A 25,053-nucleotide genomic window follows, 5' to 3' on the forward strand; every position below is an offset into this window, starting at 1 on the left:
GGTAAGTGTTTTGGAGGGAGGAGAGGACAAGTAATTAACCCTATGGTTATTGGGGGGGGGGGCGGGGATGGGAGAGGGTCAGGATCAATTTATTTAATCTTTTAAAATCACTATCTCTTTAAATCTTTAAATTGAAATGTAGGGCTCGGAGCCCTTTAAAAATAGTGTCAGCACCTGCGCAAAGGTGGCTGACTCCATTGCCGGGGACGGACACCCTGCCCCCTCCACATCATCGGGGTGGGCGGTCCACCCCTGCTACTTAAATGAGCCGCCGTATTTAATATCATTTGAACTCTCAAGTAGATCATCCCTTTCTAATGCTGTGACAGTATCTTTAATTAATACTGCCACCTCTCCACTTTTTTTTTGTTCCTTCCCTATCTTTCCCGAATACCCTGTAACCTGGAAAATTAAATTCCCCATCCTCCTCTTCCTTGAGCCAGGTCTGTGTGATTGCTACTATATCATAGTTGCATGTTCCTGCAGCTCGCCAACCTTATTTATCACACTGCATTTATTTACACACATGGGGCTGAATCTTATGAGTACGTCGCAGTGAACGGCGGCACACTCTAAAAACCTCATGCATCCCACAGGGATGCACCGTCGCTGAGCCCCCGCCATATTATGCGCGGGGGCTCATTTAAATAGAGGGGGCGGAGCGGCCCCCGTAAGTTTTAAGGAGTGTCTTAACGGAGGGGACAGAGGTAGAGAGACAGAGAGGTTTAGGGAGACAGTTCCAGAGCTTAAGGGCCAGGCAGCTGAAAGCATAGCCACCAGTGGCGGAGCGATTAAAATTGGGGTCCTCAAGAGACCAGAATTGGAGAAGCGCAGATATCTCAGAGGGAGTTTGAGTTGGAGGAGGTCGCAGAGCCATGGAGGATTTGAAAACAAGGATGAGAATTTTTAAATCGAGGCGATGCTTAACTGGGAGCCAATATAGGTCAACGAGCACAGGAGTGATAGGCAAATGCAACTTGCACATTCTGGTAACTTATTCCGGAGGTAGATGATTTCAAAAAGAACCTAAGTCTAGGTTTTCTTAATTTACGTTCATTCTCCCCTCCCTATCTTGCTGAAATAATAACTGGGGCTCTTTCCAGTCTATGGAAACAATCGCAGACCTCAGTGAGTTGTTAATCATACACTCCAGGTACTCATATAATACAGTTCGCTCGCCCACCCCACCTTTCTTTTAGTACTCTAGCGTAAATCCACCAGGAACCTGCCCATCTGTCTTAAGAACCCTAATCCCATCCACGATTCTTTGACAACAGATTCCCACAGTTTCACTTTCAGTAGCACAGTTACTGGCACTTGACCTGAGAGAACTTGCTGCTGTCTCTGGGTTACAAGAATGCAAAGGAAGGTTCCGTTCCCCAGTACTAACGTCCTTCACATTGGTGAGCACTAGATTCAACCAAACTCAAAAAAATAAATCAGTAACATCTGGTTAGAATGGAATACCATATGTTCAAATATATCCTTAACAATGCTTCAGAACCTAACACACGAGATGCAGTCTGCATCGTCCTTCATTCAGCTCCAGAATACTGGACGTCTTCATCGAACTGTTAGGCCTGTATCACCAGCTGCACTCACTGTACTTCAACCTGTTGGCCTCACTATCCTCCTTCTTTTCTCTCTGTGAATAAGTATTCTCCCTGAGGAGAGCGTTGTGCATCTCAATGTGAGCTCAACCTTCCTGAAATCCTTGCTCCCCACTAATCTGTCGCCTTCCTGTTGGGAAATGCAATGGAAATCGAAAATCATTGTAATTTGTCTGGCCTGTAAGCTTAGTGTTATGGGGTCAGCTGTAGCTCAGTTAGCAGCATTCTTGCCTCTGAGTCAGAAGGTCAAGGGTTCAAGTCCCACTCCAGTGCAGTACTGAGGGAATGCTGCACTGTTGGAAGTGCTACCTTTTGGATGAGACATGAAAGCAAGGTCCCATCTGACCCCTCAGGTGGATGTAAAAGTTGCCCTGACACTATGTTGAAGAAGAACGAAAGAAATCCCCCATGATCTGGCCAATATTTATTCCTCAACCAACACCACAAAAACAGAGTATCTGGTCACTTATCTCACTGCTGTTTGTGGGAACTTCCTTGCATAAAATGCCTGTTGTTTCCGACATTACAACAGTGGGCCCTGAACTCTCAAATTCCCTCCCGAAACTTTTCCACCTCTCTACTTCTCTTTCCTCCTTTAAATTGCTCCTTAAAATCTACCTCTTTGACCAAGCTTTTGGCCATCTGCCCTAATATCTCTTTATGTGGCTCAGTGTCAAATTTTGCTTCACAATACTCTTGTGAGGCACTTTCAGAAGCACTTTATTGTCTGCAAAGTGCTTTGAGATGTCTGAGGTCATGAAAAGTGCTATAGAAGTGTAAGTCTTTCTGTTCTTTTTACTGAAATGTGCATAACCAATGAGAAATTTTCATTTCAAAAATGAATTTTTGTGCTTACAAAGGAGAAGGATGTCAGTGCTGGGAAATGGAACACTTCTACATTGCCGTAGATACTAGCTCATTAAATGCAGAGTGGAGGTCCGTCCGCTTTACGCACTCCTTGATCAGGCACAGCAAGAGTTAAATTCAGAGTAAAGCTCTCTTTACAGTGTCCCACAGATGTATTAGGACCCTGGCCAGCTGCAGCAGTGTGACATTTTTGCCTCCCACACCACCTGTCCTGTGGTTTCTCTGGGTCCAATTGCCAATTTCTGCTGCATGGTGGGAGAACATATACTGTGGGCCCTCGTCCAATAGGAAATGAGCAGTGACTGTTCAAGCTTGCTTCAACAACAACTGCAGCAACAACTTGTATTTATATAGCGCTGTTAACGTAATAAAACGTCCCAAGCTTCACACTGACACTGAGCCACATAAGGAGATATTAGGGCAGATGGCCAAAAGCTTGGTCAGAGGTAGATTTTAAGGAGCAATTTAAAGGAGGAAAGGGAAGTAGAGAGGTGGAAAAGTTTAGGGAGGGAATTTGAGAGTTCAGGGCCCAGACAGCAGAAGGCATAGCTGCCAATGATGGAGCGATTAAAATCGGGGATGTGCAAGAGACCAGAATTGGAGGAGCACAAATATCTTGGAGGATGTGTGGTGTTGGAGGAGATTACAGAGATAGGGAAGGGCAAGGTGATGGCGGGATTTGAAAACAAGGTGAAAATTTTAAAATAGAGGCATTGCTTAACCAGGAGCAAATGTAGGTCAGCGAGCACAGGGGTGATGGATGAACAGGACTTAGTGTGGGTTAGGATATGGACAGTAGAGTTTTAGGTGACCATAAGTTTATGGAGGGTAGAACGTGGGAGGCTGGCTAGGCCTCTTACATCTTCACCTACGTCTTTACATCTAATTGAGTAATGAAACTTCCAATCCATTGGTTCAAGCTGGAGAACGTGGAGGTGAAAGGTCAGTATTCAGATCTAGTCCACCTCCTAGCTTTCAAACGTGTCCTTAGTTTTAAGTAGGTTAGTCCAAGTAGAAGCTCCAGTTTTCTTTCTTACTAACTCAGTCACACGGAGAATAATGCCCATATCCAGTGTCTGCAAACAAACAGATGAATTTTATAAAGCACTGGTTTGGCCTTAACTGGAGTATTGTGTCCAATTCTGGGCACCGCACTTTAGGAAGGATGTGAAGGCTTTAGAGATTTAGAGATTAAAGATTTACAACAATGTTTCAAAGAATAGGGGACTTAAGTTGCTAGGATCGGTTGGAGAAGCAGGGACTGTTCTCTTTAGAGAAGAGAAGGTTGAGAGCAGATTTGAGAAAGGTGGTCAAAATCATGAGGGGTCCAGACAGAATAGATAGAGAGAAACTGTTCCCATTAGGGGTGAAGAAACAGAGGGGACAAGTTTAAAGGGATTGGCGAATGAACCAAAAGCAACATGAGGAATAATCTTTTAACATAGCGAGTGGTTAGAATCTGGAATGCACTGCCTGAGGGTGTGATGGAGGCAGATTCAAGTGTGGCTTTCAAAAGGTAATTGGGAAAGCACCTGAAGGGAAAAAATTTCAGGGCTATAGGGAACTAGCTGAGTTGCTTTTGCAGAGAGCTGACACAGACATCTGTGTTGTAACTATTTTATGATTCTATGATTCAAGAAAGCCTGATTCAGAGTACTTTGACATTGACCTGAAATTTATTTAGCCTGCCGGTGTGCCAGCGATGGGCTGGAAAGCAGGGGCAACCCCGCCTCGACCATTTGTCAGACCCCCATATGAATTCAACAGTGGACAGGCAATTAACTGCTCTCCCTCGGGGCTGCAGTCCCCTTTAAGAGACAAGATCTTGCCCCAAGAGCTACCAGCCAATCAGATGGACAGCAGCTCAGCAGTCCCAGCAGTACCACTGGGGACAGTGGCCACTCCTGGGACTGCATCCGGCCCAGAGCAGCATTGTGGACACCGCCCCCCGGGACCAAGGTAAATGGGGTTGGGGTTGCCAGGGCCAGTCAGGCAGGCCCCGGAGATGGGGTGAGTGGTGTGGTTGGTGAGGGCAGGAGGGGGTCCTGTCGGGGCCCCCCTTAATGGGCCATGATTGACCCTAAAGGAGGGTTCCTCCCCCGAGCCCGCTAGGAGACCAGCAGGTCTTGCCTAGTGGTGTCTTCACACAGTGCAGGCCTGTCCAAAGTTAGTTAAATGGGAGCATAGGTAGGAAGCTGCCCTTAAGTGGCTCGATTGGCCTCGGGTGAGAGAACCACCCTCCACCTTCCCCACCTTGGTCAAAATGACATGGTGACAGGAGAACACCAGGCACACTGCCCAGTGCCTCTCCAGGCTAATTTTGTCTAGCCCGCCTCCCATCCTGTCTCCAAGGGCCGGATAAAATTCAGCACACTGTATCTGGCCATCTCCCTTCAATCTGGTTTGGTTCCAGAACATGAATGGAGCTTGATTGTAACCTCTGGTGAATTGAAAGCAGAGCTGTCCACAGCAGCAACGTCAGGTGCTTGGCATTGAACAAATCTGAGTTTTAAAAAGCATCATACTTGGAGCGTAAGCACATTGGCAGATGGGCTGCAGTGTGTAACTAATGTGTGTTCTACCACGAGTCGCTGTCTGCTCAATCCGGCACATTTCCAGAGAGGGTTGGCAGCTGATTCTCAACTGTGCCGGTGCACACAGTTTGATTTAAACTAGGTTAAGGCTGACAGCTCATTCTCTGTATTGTTTTTCTACCTCAGTATGGGACAGGTAAAGATAAGTGGATGGCGCTCGTTCAATGTAATTCTCAGGATTTGGGCATCACTGGCAAGGCGGCTATTTAGTGCCCATCTCTCGTTGCCTCGAAAAATAGGCAGCCAGCAGGCCACAGGTAGTGGTTCGATGCAACTGAGTGACTTGTTACTCCCAGGGTAGTTAAGAGTCTACCACATTGGTGTGGGACTGGAGTCACATATAGGCCAGGCCAGGTTAGCACAGCAGCTTTCCTTCCCTAAAGGACATTAGCAAACCAGCTGGTGTATTTTACAATAATACAACAGTTTCATGGTCACTTTTATGTCTCACATATGGTAGCAAGTAGTTCAGCATCACCCTTTCTCATGTACAGTACATGCCTGATTAAAAACAGGCATCAAAGCTGACACTCCAGTCTAGTACGAAAGGGGATACATACCATCCTGAAAATGAGACGGTAACCCTGGCCTGCTGATTCAGGTGGGTGGTAAAGATCCCATGGCATCCCATATTTGAAACAGAGCAAGGGAGTTCTCCCAGTTTCTTGGCCGTTATTTATCCCACAAAAAACACCAGAAAAACTGTTAACTGATCATTCGTCTGAATGGTATTTATGGATCTTGAAGTGGACAAGGTGTTTGCAGACATAACAACTGTTGATGTCCTTTAAAGTAAGTAAATGCATGGGAGATGTTTTGAGACATTTCTAAGAGGCAAGATAAGGAGCTATGTAGGTGCAAGTTTTTGTTATTTCCAGTCGAAGCTCAGTACCAACCTCTCCACATTTTTCTACATATCAATTGAACATTACCATCTCACTCGCAAATGGCAATGTAACAGCTGAATGTCTGTACATGTCCCTTTTCCACACGTTTTGTCCGATGCTGGAGGAGTACACTGTCTTTCTTTAGTTCCACTTCTCCATGGGTCATGACATATATTTAAATGTTTTACCCAGTTACCGATCTGACCAATTATACTCTTTATTGAGAATAAAATCCACCAGCCAAGTTTCGTTAATAAATAAAAAAATTATTAATTTATTATAAAACAAGACTTATTCAGTAAAGATGCAAAGCATTAACACACAGATTGAAAAATGAAAGTTTTCTTTTAAATTAGCCCAACACACACAGATACACACACACCAGTTAAACAAAAAATAAAGAAGTTTTCTCTGCAGAGATCTCTTAGCAAAAAAGACAAAGAAATACTTTGGCCAAATACTTGTTACTTCTTGAAGGAAAAGGAAAATATATGGCATGATATTAGTTGTTCCTTTATTCCGGCATCCCAAATACACTGTCACTGGGATCTTTTTGGAGCAGTTCTCTTCAGGCAACTTTGAAGGTTAGTCTGGCAGGCTTTCCAGGAGAAATGCAGAATCAGGGGTTTCAGCTATCACACTGGATTCTGCAGAAAGGGTGAGCCAGTGTCTTCTCTCTTAGCAGGCTGACCTCCAACTGACTCAAAACAATATCCAAAACAAAACAAACTCTTGACCACCATAAATCTTGACGTGTCACTTCTCTGCAAACAACTCCTCCTAGTCACCAAGGCTCTTGCTGTTTACTTATCTGAAGACATGTGACTTCCAGTAAATGTGTTTCTAAACCAAGTCCCAAAATCCTTCCAGTGACCTTTTTTTTTGAAAAAAGTCCAGCATCTATGTAATCTCTTTAGTCCTCCAAAAGAATCCATTTCCACAATTTTAAAACATGTGTCCTCATGAAATATAAAAAAATGGAAGTACTTTCATAACACACAGGAGCCAGCATTTCAGAGCAGGAGAAGCAGTGTGAGCGATGGCGCTGGTATTCATTTATCTGCCAACTCAAATCGGGCAGCAGCTGTATAAATGCTACCTGTCTCCCAGAGAATACGCTTACACTTTGTCCCAGAAACATAGGACAATGCTTGCTGTGGCATAAGAGATGCACATTTATAGCCAGTGACTATGTGGTGCTTACTATCAGTGAACAAGTGGTTTAATTACTAAGGCAGTTCACAACATACCAGACTAAAAGCAGAAAGGTGCTGGCCGTAGAGGTTGGTTGTTCGTAAAGTTTACATATCCGGATAAGTATGGTATAAGTATCCTTAAGTCACACTACACTTACATGAAGTGGAGACGGATTTACAGAAGGTTTTTGTACAAGCATATGATGTGTGGAGGCCTTTCCTTGATGGACAGCTGCAGGTTGAACAGGAATCATCAAGAGTGGTGATTTGGACAAGTTGAGTGAGTGGGCAAATGCATGGCAGATGCAGTATAATGTGGATAAATGTGAGGTTATCCACTTTGGTAGCAAAAACAGGAAGGCAGATTATTATCTGAACGGCTATAAACTGAGAGAGGGGAATATGTAGCGAGACCGAGGTGTTCTCGTACATCAGTCGCTGAAGATAAGCATGCAGGGCCAAAAGGTGGTAAAAAAGGCAAATGGTATGTTGGCCTTCATAGCGAGAGGATTTGATACAGGAGCAGAGATGTCTTGCTGCAATTATACAGGGCCTTGGTGAGGCCACACCTGGAATATTGTATGCAGTTTTGGTCTCCTTATCTGAGGAAGGATGCTCTTGCTATAGAGGGAGTGCAGCGAAGGTTTACCAGACTGATTCCTGGGATGGCGGGACTGACATATGAGGAGTGATTGAGTCATAATTGCTGGAGTTCAGGAGAATGAGGCAGGATCTCATAGAAACCTATATAATTCTAACAGGGTAGATGCAGGAAGGATGTTTCCGATGGTGGGGGAGTCTAGAACCAGGGGTCATAGTCTAAGGATACGGGGTAAACCTTTCAGGACTGAGATGAGGAAAAATTTCTTCACCCAGATAGTGGTGAGCCTGTGGAATTCATTACCACAGAAAGCAGTTGAGGCCAAAACATTGTATGTTTTCAAGAAGGAGTTAGATATAGCTCTTGGGCGAAAGGGATCAAAGGATATAGGGAGAAAGCGGGAACAGGTTACTGAGTTGGATGATCAGCCATGATCATAATGAATGGTGGAGCAGGCTCGAAGGGCCAAATGGCCTACTCCTGCTCCCATTTTCTATGTTTCTATGGATACCAGCCATCAACAACAGAGATGGCTTGCAGTGTACTGTGTTATGGGTGGCTAATGGAGGGGACTGGGTCAGTGAGAGAGTGGGATGAAGTGAGTCCACAAGGAAGAGGCTCAATGTTTCACAGTGAGTTTTTTTTCTGGCTTCCTAATAAGTGTAGTGAATATCAGGGGCTGAATTTTCCCTACGGAGGCAGGAAACAGGAAGCGGTCTTGTTTTCAGGTCAGGAACCAGCCTCTGGTGGGAAACTGATTAAAGTAACAGTTTTCCTATGGGTGAGTCCTTAATTGCTATGGAGACGGGTTTCTTGTCCAATTGGAGTCCCGTGGAGATGGGAATGGAGGTAGGACTGATTTCGACTCCCTACGGCAGCCATCACTGAGGCTGCTATTGTCTTGAGGGAGAGATCTGCTGATTGTGCCAAAGCCTTCCACAGCACCAGAGGGAAGTGAGATGTCACAGGAGAGCTGGAGGCCTGGCACCCGGGGTAGGGCTGCCTCTCACTTCATCGATGCCGACCTGGATCTAATGCTGGAGGCCATCAGGGAGAGGAGGGTGGCAGGAGGAGACCATCAGCCAAAACCAAGGAGAATAGGTGCAGATTGGGTCCAGGTTGCTGCCGCCAGTGGCAGAAGCAAAACTAGAAAACTTGATTCAGTGACACGAAAGGTTCAACAACCTCATATGTTCTAGCAAGGTAGTTCCAACCCCAACCCTCAGGACAGGCCTCTGGGTATTCACCCTCCGGCAGACACACCGGCTGAGGAGCCTCCGGGCACATGCTGCTCCTGAACATGGGAGGGGTGTGTGCCCAGGGCACTTACTGACCCCTCAAAAAGACTCAGAGGCATAGTGGTGCTGAGGACCTGTCACCACTGAGACATACAGCACCTGATGGATAGGGGCACATGACTGTGGACACAGAGGACAACAATGCCTTAGATTAGAGATACAGCACTGAAACAGGCCCTTCGGCCCACCGAGTCTGTGCCGAACATCAACCACCCATTTTATACTAATCCTACACTAATCCCATATTCCCAACAAACATCCCCACCTGTCCCTATATTTCCCTACCACCTACCTATACTAGTGACAATTTATAATGGCCAATTTACCTATCAACCTGCAAGTCTTTTGGCTTGTGGGAGGAAACCGGAGCACCCGGAGGAAACCCACGCAGACACAGGGAGAACTTGCAAACTCCACACAGGCAGTACCCGGAATCGAACCCAGGTCCCTGGAGCTGTGAGGCTGCGGTGCTAACCACTGTGCCACTGTGCCGCCCCTTATCTCACTCTGCTGTCTCCTTGCAAGATAAACGGGCACACGCTGTCTGGGAGAGGACCCAGATGGGAGGAGGGGTTCTGTTCTTCTACTACATCATCCCAATGGAGCAGGCAGCAGTGGAGAGAGGCAGGATAGTCGAAGAGGAGGCAGTCGGGCCTGGTGAAACGGGAGCTCGTGGTGGACCTGGTGGTTACAGACGGCAAAGTGGTCATTAAGGGGCTGCAGTGCACTCACCCCATCTAATAGCATGTCGCACACTGAGTAACATTGGGTAGCCTCAGCACTGCAGAGGTTTCTACTCTCCTAGGCTAGCTCTCATCATCTCTTCTTGTGTCTCCCACGGGTGCAGATGTCCAACCTATAGCACCCTGTCCCCATCACTCCACAGGCCCAGTGCAACAAGGAGATGAAGAAGCACTGTCACATCTTACAAGTGTACCGTCCACCAGCGCAGATACACACACCTCAGTGGATCCTTGCGCATGTGTAGATAGGGTGGCACAAGGTGATTGATGATCATGGCAGTGGTGTGCAGCTGTTTGTGAGATTCCACTAAGGTCTGAAACTGATCCTTGGAAGGAGCCAGAAGTTGAAGGCCACAGTGACTTTGACAGCATGGTGACCAGTGCTGCAAAGTGCAAGGTCTTCGGCAACGAGGGCACAGATCTCTGTAACCAGGTGCCAGGAGAGTCGCAGTTTCCTGCAGCACTAGGTCTCAGTCATCTCCAGGTAGCTCTGTCTTCGGCAGTAGATTGTGCGGTGAGGGTATGGCTTCCATTGCTTTCCTGCCTCTCTTTCCTCTCCCGTGCCCTTTTGCTGTTTGGGGTTCCACCTTTCCTGCCGATGGTGTTGGCATTCATCGCCTTTGGGCGCAAAATTTGACATTTGTGCCCTTATTGCCAGCTGCAGCCTTCCTTTTAGACATTTAGCCACCCTATTGTGATTGCCAGCCTTGCCTCCTGTTCTTCTGATCTTGCAATGCCAGGGGGCGGATGACCTCGAACAATGTCTGAACACTGAGTGCTGACTTTCCCCACCACCTGCGCAGCACCAAGGGACCTCCTTTCCAAATGCTGTCCTCCTTTGCCCTGCTGCCCCTCTTATTGGACCGGAATAATTCCCTGGGGCAGCCATGTCTGGCTCCACACTCTGTACCCACCTCCCTTCAGCTGGTCAGCAAAGGACGGTGCATGTAACCCATGCATCCCCATGAAAGTTTCAACCTACCCCTTTAACAAGGTCATAATGAGCTCTTTAATAACTTTAATTGGCCTTAATGGGGAGGCGGACTGGATCGCTCTCCGCCCTCCCCTGGCCCTCGTGAACATAGCCGGTGGCAGGGATGGGATCTCCAAACTGACATGCCAGCTAGTGTCAGTATTTTTGGGCCCCTGAACCTCCTGACTCAGAAGAGAAAGTGCTACCAACAGATGGGCGAAAATGGTGCAAATTGCATGAGGAAAATCACCAGACATGCAAGACCTCAAAGAGCGAATACCAGGAAATGTCCATACAAATCTTGACTTAAGGATGCACAAATTGAATGAGGATTCAGTGCACTCGGAATTATTGCTTCCTTAAATTCTTGGCACTGGATAGCAATTTTGTCCAAGAAAAAAATTGGTTTTGAGTACAGATAGTCCAGGTGCTGATAGAGTTCATTGGGTTTTTATAATACATTTTTGTTTCGTCTCAAAGTGAAAAATGATCCCTTTGTGCTGTGGTCACAATGGGAGCTGAAACCCTAGCCAGGTGGCTTGTGCTCTTCAGTACTCTCCTACAGCAACTGCACTGCATCTAGTCGTGACGGTACAGTCCAGAACACAGCTCAAGACAGCCCAGACTAGAGGAGTGTGCAGGTAAAATGCTGTTCTTTTCTTTCTTCAGTGTGCTGTGTAAATAAACCGTTAACACGCTGCTGATGAAAGATCAGCATCACGAAGGGTGGTGGATAAGGGGGTGGAGGGAGGGGGTTGCGTGGTGGGTACCTTGGAACCTGACTTTGAATTCTGCCCAGATTGATAGGAGGTAAGTCTCCTCTGCCAGGTGGAGGCAGAGGTGGCAGAGGAGGAGATACCAGCTAAAATGAATTCTAGTCCCTTTTCTATTGGGAGCTCTCCCATAGTACAAAGCTGCCCACAATCTGGTCCGAGTAGATGGCAAGTTTTAGAGAGAAAGGCCACACGGATAGCTCCTATCAGAAATGGTGCAGTGGTAAAGTGCTTTTTGAGGCTGCAGTTAACACTCATTGCTGGGGAAGTGCAGAAGGAACGTTTTACATCTCAGTTAGCACCTGCGTTAGCCAAGCCAATAAAACCACTTCTTAATTTCACCATGTAGCTAGTCCTCTTTTTTCATTGATGAAATGAAGTGTGGTACAGTCTAGCTAAGTTCTATTTCCAGCCATTTACAACGTTCAAGCCATCATTCTATAGCAGGTAGAGCTTCATGCTGGAGGAATAACAGACTCAATGTCAAACTCTTTCTGAAAAGATTAGAAGTAGTAGAAATGTCTGTGACCCCATGCCCTGTCAAAATGTCCTTACATTACAAGTATTAAAAAAATCAGGAAGTGAACCGTCTTGTACCATCCCCGGGAATGGCGATACTAAGCGCAGGACTCTGTAGCACTGATAAATGAATAATATTCCATTCACAGCTCTTGACTCACCACAGGAACTGATTCTCCATGTGCCCAGAGGAAGGAACTCCAGTTATTGTGCTAACAGAGTGGGAATAACATACCTTTCATTTATACTTCTTTTTGTTGCATTTGACATCCATAGCACAATTTAATGGGATTGCTATTGGAATGAAATTGTTTTGAGAGCCTTTTTTTTTCCCTTTTGCAAATAAAAGTGTTTTGAAATAGAAATTGTTTCTAATCTCTGGTCTGTAGAACTAGTAGATGACGGCTGTCTAGTGGGTACGGTTTGTTTGGATTTCCAGATGGCACTTGATAATGTTCCACCTGTGAAATTTCTAAAGGAGATTTTTATTAATGCCAAATTAGCCAACTAAATTGAAAACTGCATGCAACAAAAGGCAGGAGGTGTTGAGCAAGTGTCCGGGGGCTGTGACCAGTGGAGTTCAGCGGGGGTCTGATCAGTGAATGCTTTTTGCAATATTATAACAGTTGCTGATGATCACAAGCTAGGTGGTAAGGTGATATACTTAAGGAAGACTGTTACAATCAGGTGAGGAGGGGTCGAAGGGCTTCCCTCTTTTCCCTCTCCTTGTTTGACCACAACAGATTTATTTCTTTTTTAAGTGGATACTTGCTAATTCAGTGAATGTTTGCTTGTTTATGCACCGTCATCATAAAAAGAGCCAATCAGACGGTCTTCTTGAGTTTAACAAAGAAAGAGGTTAGCTTTATTGTACATAAACCAATCTAAGTAAAATAATAAAATACTGTCTAACTTTCACACACACACACACACACACACACACACACACACACACACACACACACACACACACACACACACACACACACACACACACACACACACGTCAAATTAGAGTCCAGAGAAATAAAAGGAGTACACAGTCTGTGGAGGTTGGTGATTCAGCTGGCTCAGGCTGAATTTGGTGGTCGCGCGACTTTCCTTTCGTAGTCCTGAGGCTTCCGGTTTGAAGATGTGGACACTGATTCGGTGGTTCTCTGTGAGAAGGCAAGCAGCTGATTTCCTTTGAGAGGGAGTCTCTGTTCTTTCCAGAAAGTTCTTTACTCTCAGTAGCTCCCCTGCACGGCTTAAGTCATTAAGCACAGTGAGCATCGATTGGTGAACAGACTGACACAATCAGATCACTTAAATCACTAAACACTATAGTCTGCAGCAGAGAATATGCCTCAGTGCTCACAGTCAGCAGGCAGTGTTCAAAGCGAGCAATGTTTGAGTGGTTCATCTCCACGAGTTTAATATTCAGGTTTCCAGCTGGTGGATTAAAAAATTATCATTCGACCTAGCACGTATTCATGACAAAGACAAAAAGAAATTCAAAGGCCAATTAAGTTGAAGGTATCAAGCCTGACAAATGCATTCGGATGTGGGTAAATGTAAGGAACAAATAATGGAACCAGAAGCAGCTAATTTACATCACCAAGGTGTGGAAGATGATTAAAGGGGAAGGAGAAAAGGGATTTGGAGATCTGTATTCATTATCTACTGAAGGTTTCTGGTCAATGTGAAACTGTTATTGGTCAAATAGCAGGTTACATCTTGAGTTTGTTTAGCTTTGTGCTACATTTCCCTCCTGGGCAGATTCATTACTGCAGGTGATTGTGGGATGAATTCTTGATGCAGCTCCTACACTGACCCTGCTGTCACCCTGACCTCATTAAAGGTGCAGGGCCAATCCCCAGTGGTATTTACACCACACAGAGGGTGCCAGTAACAGGAGCAAAACACAGCAGTGGCTGGAGGAGGTGGAGCCAGTTATGAAGGAGTATGAAGTATCCCAAAGGTTTGTCTGGAGGAATCAAGAACCAAGGGAAAACTGGTTGTGTGGATATACAATTGACAGGAAGCAAAGTGGGGTGGTGGATGGATGTTTTTCAGACTGGGAGGTGGTTTCCAGAGGTGTTCCCCAAGAATCAATTTTGGGTCCATTACTCTTTTCAATTTTTAAAAACAACCTTGACAAGGGTTATAAAGTTTGCAGAGGATATGAAATGTGGCAAAATAGGAGATAGTGATGAGGATAGTTATAAGGTTCAGGATGACAGACAGGGTGGTGAAATGGGCAGGAGCATAGCAGATGGAGTTTAATGAGGAGAGGTGTGAAGTGATGCACTTTGGGAGGACTAATATGGAAAGACAGTGGGCTGAATTTTATTTGGGCGCCGTGCTGTGTGGCGGCACGTTTTCAACTCAGCACAACACCCGCATTTTAGTGGCTGCCCCAGAGCTCCCGCGAGATTACGTGCGGGGGCTCATTAGAATCACTGCACCGAGCCTCCCTCCCCATGTTACATGGGGAGAGGCGGGACATTCGGCGCAGGGAGAGAGTTTTTGACAGCTGTGCAGCAGGCGCTAGGGCCCTATTTTAAGCACCCCAGTGCCTGCTTCCTGACAGCTGTCAACGAAATACTTACCTCACTGCTGAAGAGTGGGGCTGCTGTCAATTTGGCAGCAAAGCAGAAAGTCCTGCAGAAATCCAGCAGGTCAGGCAGCATCTTTGGAGAGAGAAGCAGAGTTAAGTTGTCAAAGTTCACAGACATGCAAGTTAACTCTGCTTCTGTCTCCACAGATGCTGCCTGACCTGCTGAGTGACCCCAGCACTTTCCGCTTTTCTGCCAAATACTTACCCTGCTATGTCCCAGCATCCTGTGAAGTTGCGATCCTCTTCTCCCACTCAAGTGTAACATTCCTTTTTGTAGGCATGCTGCACCTGGGTGAATAATCTTAATTTTGCACATTCCAGAATGTGAGACTTAAATGGATCATGAAAGGTATTACAGAGGTTTACAGAGAACACACTGACATAAATGGGAATGCACATGTGTCACAGCAAAGTAATACGTCTTTCACTAAATGTTCCTGACCAACATGCGTGTCCTTTTCTCTGTGTGAATGATGTGTGCCACCATGTAGCATCAATGTCACATCCCTTTGCACCATTGGCCTTTCAGAAGAGCCAACGTATGCAGTAACATCATTGCCATACCACCATTACTCATGTGCGTCTTCACGGATGCAGTGACATGGACATTGGCTCAGTCAGCTGCTGCCTCTAATGGTTTATACAGGGATGCTGCAGATGTGGACTGGTGCACAGCAGGTGAGCGAGGGTAATGTGTGGTCGAGATCTGGAACACTCTATCTGAAAAGATAATGGAAGCTGATTCCATAAATAAAATTCCATGGTTAACTAAAGAAGTTAAGGAAAGCATCAAACATAAGGAAAAAGCATATCATTGCACAAAGATGAGTGGCAGGTCAGATGATTGGTCAGTACATAAAGAATGGCAGAGAATGACTAAATGGTTAATCAGGAGAAAGAAATTAGAGTATGAAAGGAAGCTAGCTAGAATGTAAAAATGGACAGCAAGAGTTTCTACAGGTATTTAAAAATGAAAAGAGTAAGTAAAGTGAGTGTTGGTTCTCGAGAGAGTGAGAATGGGAGCTAATAGTAGATAACAGGGAAATGACAGATGAAATGAACAAATATTTTGCTTCTGTCTTCACTCTAGAGGATACAAAAACACATTCCAGTAATAGCTGTAAATCAGGAGGTGGAAGGAAGAGAGGAACTTGGTGAAATTACAATCACCAGGGAAGTGGTACTGAGCAAACTGATGGAGCTGCGGGCTGACAAGTCCCCGGGTCCTGATGGGCTTCATCCTCGGGTTTAAAAGAGGTGGCTAATGAGGTAGTAGGTGCATTGGTGTTAATTTTTCAAAATAGGCTAGATTCTGGAAAGGTTCCATCAGACTGGAAAGTAGCAAATATAACCCCTCTATTCAAGAAGTGGGGGAGGCAGAAAACAGGTAACTATAGGTCAGTTAGCTTGACGTCTGTCATGGGGAAGGTGTTAGAATTGAGAAGGTGTCATGGGGAAGGTGTTAGAAGGTGCCACATAAAAAGTTATTGCACAAAGTATGAGCTCATGGTGTAGGGGCTAACATATTAGCATGGATAGAAGATGGACTGGCTGGCAGGAAACAGAGAGTAAGCATAAATGGGTCCTTTTCTGATTGGCAGGATGTTATGAGTGGAGTCCCATAGGGGTCTGTGCTGGGGCCTCAACTTTTTACAATTTATATCAATGACTTAGATGAGGGGAGCGATGGCATGGTAGCTAAATTTGTAGATGACACAAAGATAGGTAGGAAAGTATGTTGTGAAGAGGACATAAGGAGGTTGCAGATCAATATAGATAGGTTGAGTGAGTGGGCAAAAATCTGGCAGATGGAGTATAATGTGGAAAAATGTGAAGTTGTTCATTTTGGCAGGAAGAATAAAAAAGCAGAGTATTACTTAAACAGAGAATAACTGCAGAATTCCGAGGTGCAGAGAGATCTAGGTGTTCTAGTGCATGAGTCACAAAAGGTTAGTATACAGGTAGAGCAAGTAATAAAGAAGGCTAATGGAATGCTATCTTTTATTACGAGAGGAATTGAAAATAAAAGTAAGGATGTTATGCTTAAGTTATACAGGGCGTTGGTGAGACCACATCTCGAATAATGTCTGCAGGTTTGGTTTCCTTATTTAAGGAAGGTTGTGAATGTGTTGGAGGCGGTTCGGAGGAGGTTTACTAGATTGATACCTGGAATGAGCGGGTTGTCTTATGGGGAAAAGTTGGACAGGCTGGGCTTTTGTTCACTGGAGTTTAGAAGAGTGAGGGGAGACTTGATTGAAGTTTATAAGATCCTGAAGGGTCTTGACAAGGTGGATGTGGAAAGGATGCTTCCTCTTGTGGGGGAGTCCAGAACTAGGGGGCACTGTTTTAAAATTAGAGGTCAACCGTTTAGGACAGAGATGAGGAGAATTTTTTCTCTCAGAGAGTTGTGCGACTTTGGAGCTCTCTGCCTCAGAAGGTGGTGGAGGCGGGGTCATTGAATAATTTTAAGGCGGGGGTAGATAGATTCTTGTTAGGCAAGGGGATCAAAGGTTATTGGGGGTAGATGAGCGTGTGGAGTTCGAAACACAAACAGATCGGCCATGATCTTATTGAATGACGGGGCAGGTTCGAGGGGCCAAATGGCCTACTTCTGCTCCTAATTCGTAAATAATTTGAAAAGGGAATTGGACAGATACTTGGGAATGAGCAATTTACAGGATTGTGGAGAAAAAGCAGGCATGTGGAACAAAGCGCGACTGCTCTTTCAAAAAGCCAGCACAGACAAGACAGGTCGAATGACCTCTTTCTGTACTGCAAGTTTCTGTGATTTTGTTTTGCTGAAGGTATGGAACACTATAGAGGGAGTGCTGGCCATTACCAGGCACTCCCCCTCTAACAGGTCTCATCAGGAGCCTCGTTATAACTGCTCCCTGCCACCCCTTTACTGCTGGGACTTGGTTGGTGGTACTTCAGCGGGAAGGCAGGAAAGTCAGTCCCCAACTCGACTGTCATTTAAATATAGCTGGCCAGTCAAGGGTTAAGTCACCATGCTGAGGGGTGAGGATGATTCTTAGGAGTGTGGGCCACAGGTAGGCCCCTCAAACCCATTTTCTTTCTTCCTCTTCCGGATTTCAGGTGGTATATTCGAGGACAATGCAGCCCTATGTGTCTAAAGAAGTTATTGTAAAGTCTATGTACAATTTTGGACACCTTAACTTCAGGAAGGATATGGATGCATTGAGAGAGATCAGAAAAGAGGAACAACGGCACTTGGAGCCTTCAGTTAAAAAAAGAGAAAGACTTACATTTATATAGCGCCTTTCATGACCACCACACATCTCAAAGTGTTTTACAGCCAATGAAGTACTTTTGAAGTGTGGTCACTACTTTAATGTAGGAAACACAGCAGCCAATTTGCACACAGCAAGATCCCACAAGCAGCAATGTGATAATCACCAGATAATCTGTTTTTGTGTTGTTGAGTGAGGGATAAATAATAGCCAGGACACCGGGGATAACTCCCCTGCTGTACTTCAAAATAGTGCCATGGGAGCTTTTACATCCACCCGAGTAGATGGAAGGGACCTTGCTTTAACATCGTATCTGAAAGACAGCACCTCTGACAGTGCAGCACTCCCTCAGTACTGCATTGGAGTATCAGCCTAAATTTTTGAGCTCAAGCCCTGGAGTGGAACTTGAATCCAGAACCTTGTGATTCAGAGGCGAGAGTGCTACCAACTGAGTTGCAGCTGACACCTTACAGGAAAACGAGTGGCTGATATTGGTGAGCTGAATTTAATTTCATTGGTCGAAACAAATTGAGCAGGGTACGTGATCCAGGTTGTTAAAATGCAGAGAGGAGAGATGAAGTGGATGTGAACAGCTTGTTTTTCTCCGATTCTGGGCACAGAACTAGAGGAGACTGATTTAAAATAAACATCTGCAAGGGGGCCTTGAGTGGGCAGCATCCATTTCCCACATAGTAGTGGGCATGTGCGACTGACCCTCAGCCCAAGCAGCTCAGATCATTAACTCCTGTTCTCTGAACCCCCTGGAATATTCTGGAGTTTTACTTGATTTTCTTTGTAAATCAGGGATTGTTTACACATAGTTTCCCCAGAAGCATCGGTGGCTGATGTAGAGATTATTTCCCCATCATTCCATGCTTTTTTGTAAATCAGACACAGTTCAAACCTGAACTTCCAAACCCTCTGGTGAAAGGGATTTTATTGCAGCCTCAAAGGGACTTGGAAACACAGATAAAAGATACAGAAGTTAGTGATTTACTGTCCCACTCCTGAGATGAAAATCTCTTTAGTTACAATAGTTTCATTGTAACACAGGAGATATCACTAAACCCTATTCAGAATAAAGGCACCAAGCAACTGAACTCATTACAGTAACATAATTGTCTTGTAAAAAATTATGATTTAAGCATTTGCTGAGAAAATGGACACTCGTGTGAATGATCTTGGTTCTAGTGTTTCCTTCAGGGATGCGGCTCCTTTCAATAGGGTCTGTGTAACTGCTTCCTGCCCACTCCTAGAATAGACTCTGTATGTGAAGCGGGATGGATATTGCCTTTGCCACATGTGTGGAAGGAATTTTAAGCACACTCCTACCTCTCTGCGGATACAGTTTGATTGACAGATGTGCCAATTACCCAATGCCATGTTCAGGTACAAGATACAGGTTTGGTGGAGAATGGTGATGTGATTGAGCAAGCAGCTTCAGTCATTAAGGGCTGGATTTAATGGGCCCCCCAGAGACAGGTTAGGCAGTTGGGGAGGCCCATAGAATAGACATGAGGCAGGGGGTGGATGGCCCATTGCCTTCCCGTTGTACGCTATTAAGTCGGGGGCAGGATAGGCCGACGATGGCCTTCCCACCCACAGGCCAATTGATGCCCTTAAGAGGCCTATTAACAGACACCAGGGCCTCAACCTGCCACCGCGGGAGTGAAGCCTATGGCGGGGGGGGGGACCTCCGCCATACTGGGAAGTCGCCCAGTAAAACAAGGCAACCTCCCTGCGGGCTTGGGGAGGCGACCCTCCTCTGTGGGCAATCTGTAGCCTACAGAGGGCTCCTGACAGAAAACAACCCACCTTCCTGAAACCCCTCCCTTGCATTCAACACCCACTCGCCCTCCCCTCATCGTTACCATCCCACTTCACTTACCTTGGTCCAGGTCTCCAGCACTGGGCCTGTTTCCAAGGCCTCCTTTAGTACTGGCAGTGGCAACCGCTCCTGGTGGCAGTGCCATCAATACTGAGCTGCTGGCTCTTTGATTGGCTGGCAGCTCTTAGAGGTGGGATCCCCGCCTTTAAAGGGACTGTGTCCTGGCACTGGGCTGTTAACTGCCCAGGCACCATTAAATAGAGCCATGGTTCTCTGAATTGCCAAGACCAGATTCCCACCACTTTATCAGCCCGGCACTGGGTGCCCCACCAGCTCCACTAAATGCAGCCCCCAGTGTGCTGATGGGTCATAATGTTGGATTAAACCCACAGAAGCTCTCTGTATATAACAACCTCAAAGGGTCTGAGAGGTGACAACTGTCAAGGAAGACTGAACTAGCTGGGGCTTTTTACTCTAGAGAAGAAAAGGCTGAGGGGTGACTCCCACAGGGAGGAGTTGAGGCAAATATTATAGATACATTTAAGAGGAAGGTGGTAAGTGCTTGAGGGAGAAAGAAATGGAAGGATATTCTGATCGGGGTGGTAGGAGGCTCATGTGGAGCATAAAGACTGGCATAGACCCCTTGGGCCAAGTGGCCCGTTTCCGTGCTGTAAATTCTCTGTAATTCTATGGTAAAGGATTTATGGGATTCATGATACTGATCTCCTCCCTGCCCTGTCTTCCCACCCACCTCCCCCTCCCCCAAAAAAGAGGAGACATTTGATTCTGGCTGGAATTTTACGTTGTGGGGGAGGTCCCGCCCAGTGGCTAAAAAGTCAGGAGTGAGCCCACCTCTGCCAGTCCTGGAAGCCACACTGTAATTTTGTGTGGCCCAGACCCTTATTTGGCCTTGGTCAGGACTTCTGCCCCTCTGGGACTGGAAGTCCCGCCTCCAAGAGCTGCTGGCCATTCAGAGGACCAGCCGTTCCTCCACAGTGCCACTGGGAGTGGTGGCCAATGCTGGGACTGCACCCAGTGAGAGGAGCAGCAATGGATGCTGGCCCTGAAAAAGGTAAGTGGGGTTTTGGGCCTCGCTGCGGACAATTGGCTGTGCCCTGCGAGGGAGGTGGGGGTCAATCGAGAAGGCGGGGGGAGCTGTTCCAGCAGGGAAGGCTTGTGCTGCTGGGGGGTGCCCAGAAGGGCCCCCATCAGCCCACAATGAAGCTGCCAGGTTTAACAGGGCAGCTTCCCCAGGTGGCAAAGTGCCACTTAAGGGCCTCAATTGGCCTGGGGCGGGTGGGCCATTTGCCACTGGCCCTGCTGCTGATAAAATGGCAATGGGGGTGGATAGGTTTTTTTTTTATTCATTCATGGGATGTGGGCGGCGCTGGCCAGGCCAGCATTTATTGCCCATCCCTAATTGCCCTTGAGAAGGTGGTGGTGGGCTGACTTCTTGAACCGCTGCAGTCCATTTGGGGTAGGTACACCCACAGTTTTGTTAGGAAGGGAGTTCCAGAATTTTGACCCAGTGACAGTGAAGGAACGGCGATATAGTTCCAAGTCTGGATGGTGTGTGACTTGGAGGGGAACTTGCAGGTGGTGGTGTTCCCATGTATTTGCTGCCTTTGTCCTTCTAGTTGGTAGAGGTCGCTGGTTTGGAAGGTGCTGTCTAAGGAGCCTTGGTGCATTGCTGCAGTGCATCTTGTAGATGGTACACACTGCTGCAACTGTGCGTCGGTGGTGGAGGGAGTGAATGTTTGTAGATGGGGTGCCAGTCAAGCGGGCTGCTTTGTCCTGGATGGTGTCGAGCTTCTTGAGTGTTGTTGGAGCTGCACCCATCCAGGCAAGTGGAGAGTATTCCATCACACTCCTGACTTGTGCCTTGTAGATGGTGGACAGGCTTTGGGGAGTCAGGAGGTGAGTTACTCGCCACAGGATTCCTAGCCTCTGACCTGCTGTTGTTGCCACGGTATTTATATGGCTACTCCAGTTCAGTTTCTGGTCAATGGAAGCCCCTAGGATGTTGATAGTGGGGGATTCAGCGATGGTGATGCTGTTGAATGTCAATGGGAGATGGTTAGATTCTCTCTTGTTGGAGATGGTCATTGCCTGGCACTTGTGTGGCGCGAATGTTACATGCCACTTATCAGCCCAAGCCTGGATATTGTCCAGGTCTTGCTGCATTTCTACACGGACTGCTTCAGTATCTGAGGAGTCACAAATGGTGCTGAACATTGTGCAATCATCAGCGAACATCCCCACTTCTGACCTTATGATTGAAGGAAGGTCATTGATGAAGCAGCTGAAGATGGTTGGGCCTAGGACACTACCCTGAGGAACTCCTGCAGTGATGTCCTGGAACTCAGATGATTGACCTCCAACAACCACAACCATCTTCCTTTGTGCTAGGTATGACTCCAGCCAGTGGAGGGTTTTCCCCCTGATTCCCATTGACCTCAGTTTTGCTAGGGCTCCTTGATGCCATACTCGGTCAAATTCTGCCTTGATGTCAAGGGCAGTCACTCTCACCTCGGCTCTTGAGTTTAACTCTTTTGTCCATGTTTGAACCAAGGCTGCAATGAGGTCAGGAGCTGAGTGGCCCTGGCGGAACCCAAGCTGAGCGTCACTGAGCAGGTTGTTGCTAAGCAAGTGCTGCTTGATGGCACTGTTGATGACACCTTCCATCACTTTACTGATGATAGAGAGTAGACTGATGGGGCGGTAATTGGCCGGGTTGGATTTGTCCTGCTTTTTGTGTACAGGACATACCTGGGCAATTTTCCACATTGCAGGGTAGATGCCAGTGTTGTAGCTGTACTGGAACAGTTTGGCTAGGGGCACGGCAAGTTCTGGAGCACAGGTCTTCGGTACTATTGCCGGAATATTGTCAGGGCCCATAGCTTTTGCAGTATCCAGTGCCTTCAGTCGTTTCTTGATATCATGCAGAGTGAATCGAATTGGCTGAAGTCTGGCATCTGTGATGCTGGGGACTTCAGGAGGAGGCCAAGATGGATCATCAACTCGGCACTTCTGGCTGAAGATTGTTGCAAATGCTTCAGCCTTATCTTTCGCACTGATGTGCTGGGCTCCCCCATCATTGAGGATGGGGATATTTGTGGAGCCACCTCCTCCAGTTAGTTGTTTAATTGTCCACTACCATTCATGGCTGAATGCGGCAGGACTGCAGAGCTTAGATCTGATCTGTTGGTTATGGGATCGCTTAGCTCTGTCTATCGCATGCTGCTTACGCAGTTTGGCACGCAGATAGTCCTGTGTTGTAGCTTCACCAGGTTGACACCTCATTTTGAGGTATGCTTGGTGCTGCTCCTGGCATGCCCTCCTGCACTCTTCATTGAACCAGGGTTGGTCTCCTGGCTTGATGGTAATGGTAGAGTGGGAAATATGCCAGACCATGAGGTTACAGATTGTGGTTGAGTACAATTCTGCTGCTGCTGATGGCCCAAAGCGCCTCATGGATGCCCAGTTTTGCATTGCTAGATCTGTTCGAAATCTATCCCACATAACACGATGGACGGTATCCTCAGTGTGAAGGTGGGACTTTGTCTCCACAAGGACTGTGCGGTGGTCATTCCTACCAATACAGTCATGGGCAGAAGCATCTGCAGCAGGCAGATTGGTGAGGACAAGGTCAAGTATGTTTTTTCCTCGTGTTGGTTCCCCCACCACCTGCCGCAGACCCAGTCTAGCAGCCATGTCCTTTAAGACTCGGCCAGCTCGGTCAGTAGTGGTGCTACCGAGCCACTCTTGGTGATGGACATTGAAGTCCCCCACCCAGAGTACATTTTGTGCCCTTGCCACCCTCAGTGCTTCCTCCAAGTGGTGTTCAACATGGAGGAGTACTGAGTCATCAGCTGAGGGAGGGCGGTAGGTGGTAATCAGTAGGAGGTTACCTTGCCCATGTTTGACCTGATGCCATGAGACTTCATGGGGTCCGGAGTCGATGTTGAGGACTGCCAGGGCAACTCCCTCCCTACTGTATACCACTTTGCCACCACCTCTGGTGCGTCTGTCCTGTTGGTGGGATAGGACATACCCAGGGATTGTGATTGCAGTGTCTGGGACATTGTCTGTAAGGTATGATTCCGTGAGTATGACTATGTCAGGCTGTTGCTTGACTAGTCTGTGGGACAACTCTCCCAACTTTGGCACAAGCCCCCAGATGTTAATAAGGAGGACTTTGCAGGGTCGACAGGGCTGGTTGTCGTTTCCAGTGCCTAGGTCGATGCCGGGTGTTCCGTCCGGTTTCATTCCTTTTTATTAACTTCGTAGCGGTTCGGTACATCTGAGTGGCTTGCTAGGCCATTTTAGAGGGCATGTAAGAGTTAACCACATTGCTGTGGGTCTGGAGTCACATGTAGGCCAGACCAGGTAAGGACAGCAGATATCCTTCCCTAAAGGACATTAGTGAACCAGATGGGTTTTTATAACAATCGACAATGGTTTCATGGCCATCATTAGACTAGCTTTTAATTCCAGATTTATTAATTAAATTCAAATTCCACCTTCTGCTGTGGTGGGATTCGAACCCTTGTCCCCAGAGAAATATCCTGGGTCTCTGGGTTACTAGTCCAGTGATAATACCACGATGCCACCTCCTACCCATAATGGTGATGGGAACGGTGCCTCCCACACGATTTAACACCACCCACCCCACATCCCAGCCTGCACCTGGGCTGGCGTGGGGGACAGGGGGTGGGTGTTAAAATTCCAGCTTCTGTCAAAACATTATTTTTAACACATAACATGAAACAAATCAAATTGGAGCTTAGTTATCAGCGGTGTAAGTAATTGGTAATTAGTAAGTAAAAGGTTGTCAGGGTATTTTGACTGAAAATGAAATTGAATTCAAATAAAATTAAAATTGAAGTTACCATTTGATGTTTAGTGGTTTTCTTGTGTAACTTTTGGTGTGTAGCTACAAGTGTGTAATTTGGTATGGCAGACTGTGGCTAGCAGTATTCAGTCAAACTGGGCCAGCTGCAGCCCAGCAGACGTTACCTGGTATGTAAAGACCTTGGTTATTCACATATATTAAATTCTGGTGTAATGATTGTTTTAACATTGAAATTTATCAAGAGGGACTTAAATCCAACACATTACCCATCAGAAGAGAATTTCTGTGGCATTTTTCCAACCCAGACTGGAATCTGCCTGTAACCCAACCAAGTGGGAAAATTTCCGAATGTGTGCCCACAGTCCATTTAGCTTTTTATATCCTTCCATGGGATGTGAGTGTCTCTGACAAGGCCAGCATTTATTGCCCATTTCTACTTGCCCTTGAGAAGGTGGTGGT

This window comes from Heterodontus francisci, chromosome 17 (assembly GCF_036365525.1).
Source record: "Heterodontus francisci isolate sHetFra1 chromosome 17, sHetFra1.hap1, whole genome shotgun sequence".
NCBI classification, from domain to species: Eukaryota; Metazoa; Chordata; class Chondrichthyes; order Heterodontiformes; family Heterodontidae; genus Heterodontus; species Heterodontus francisci.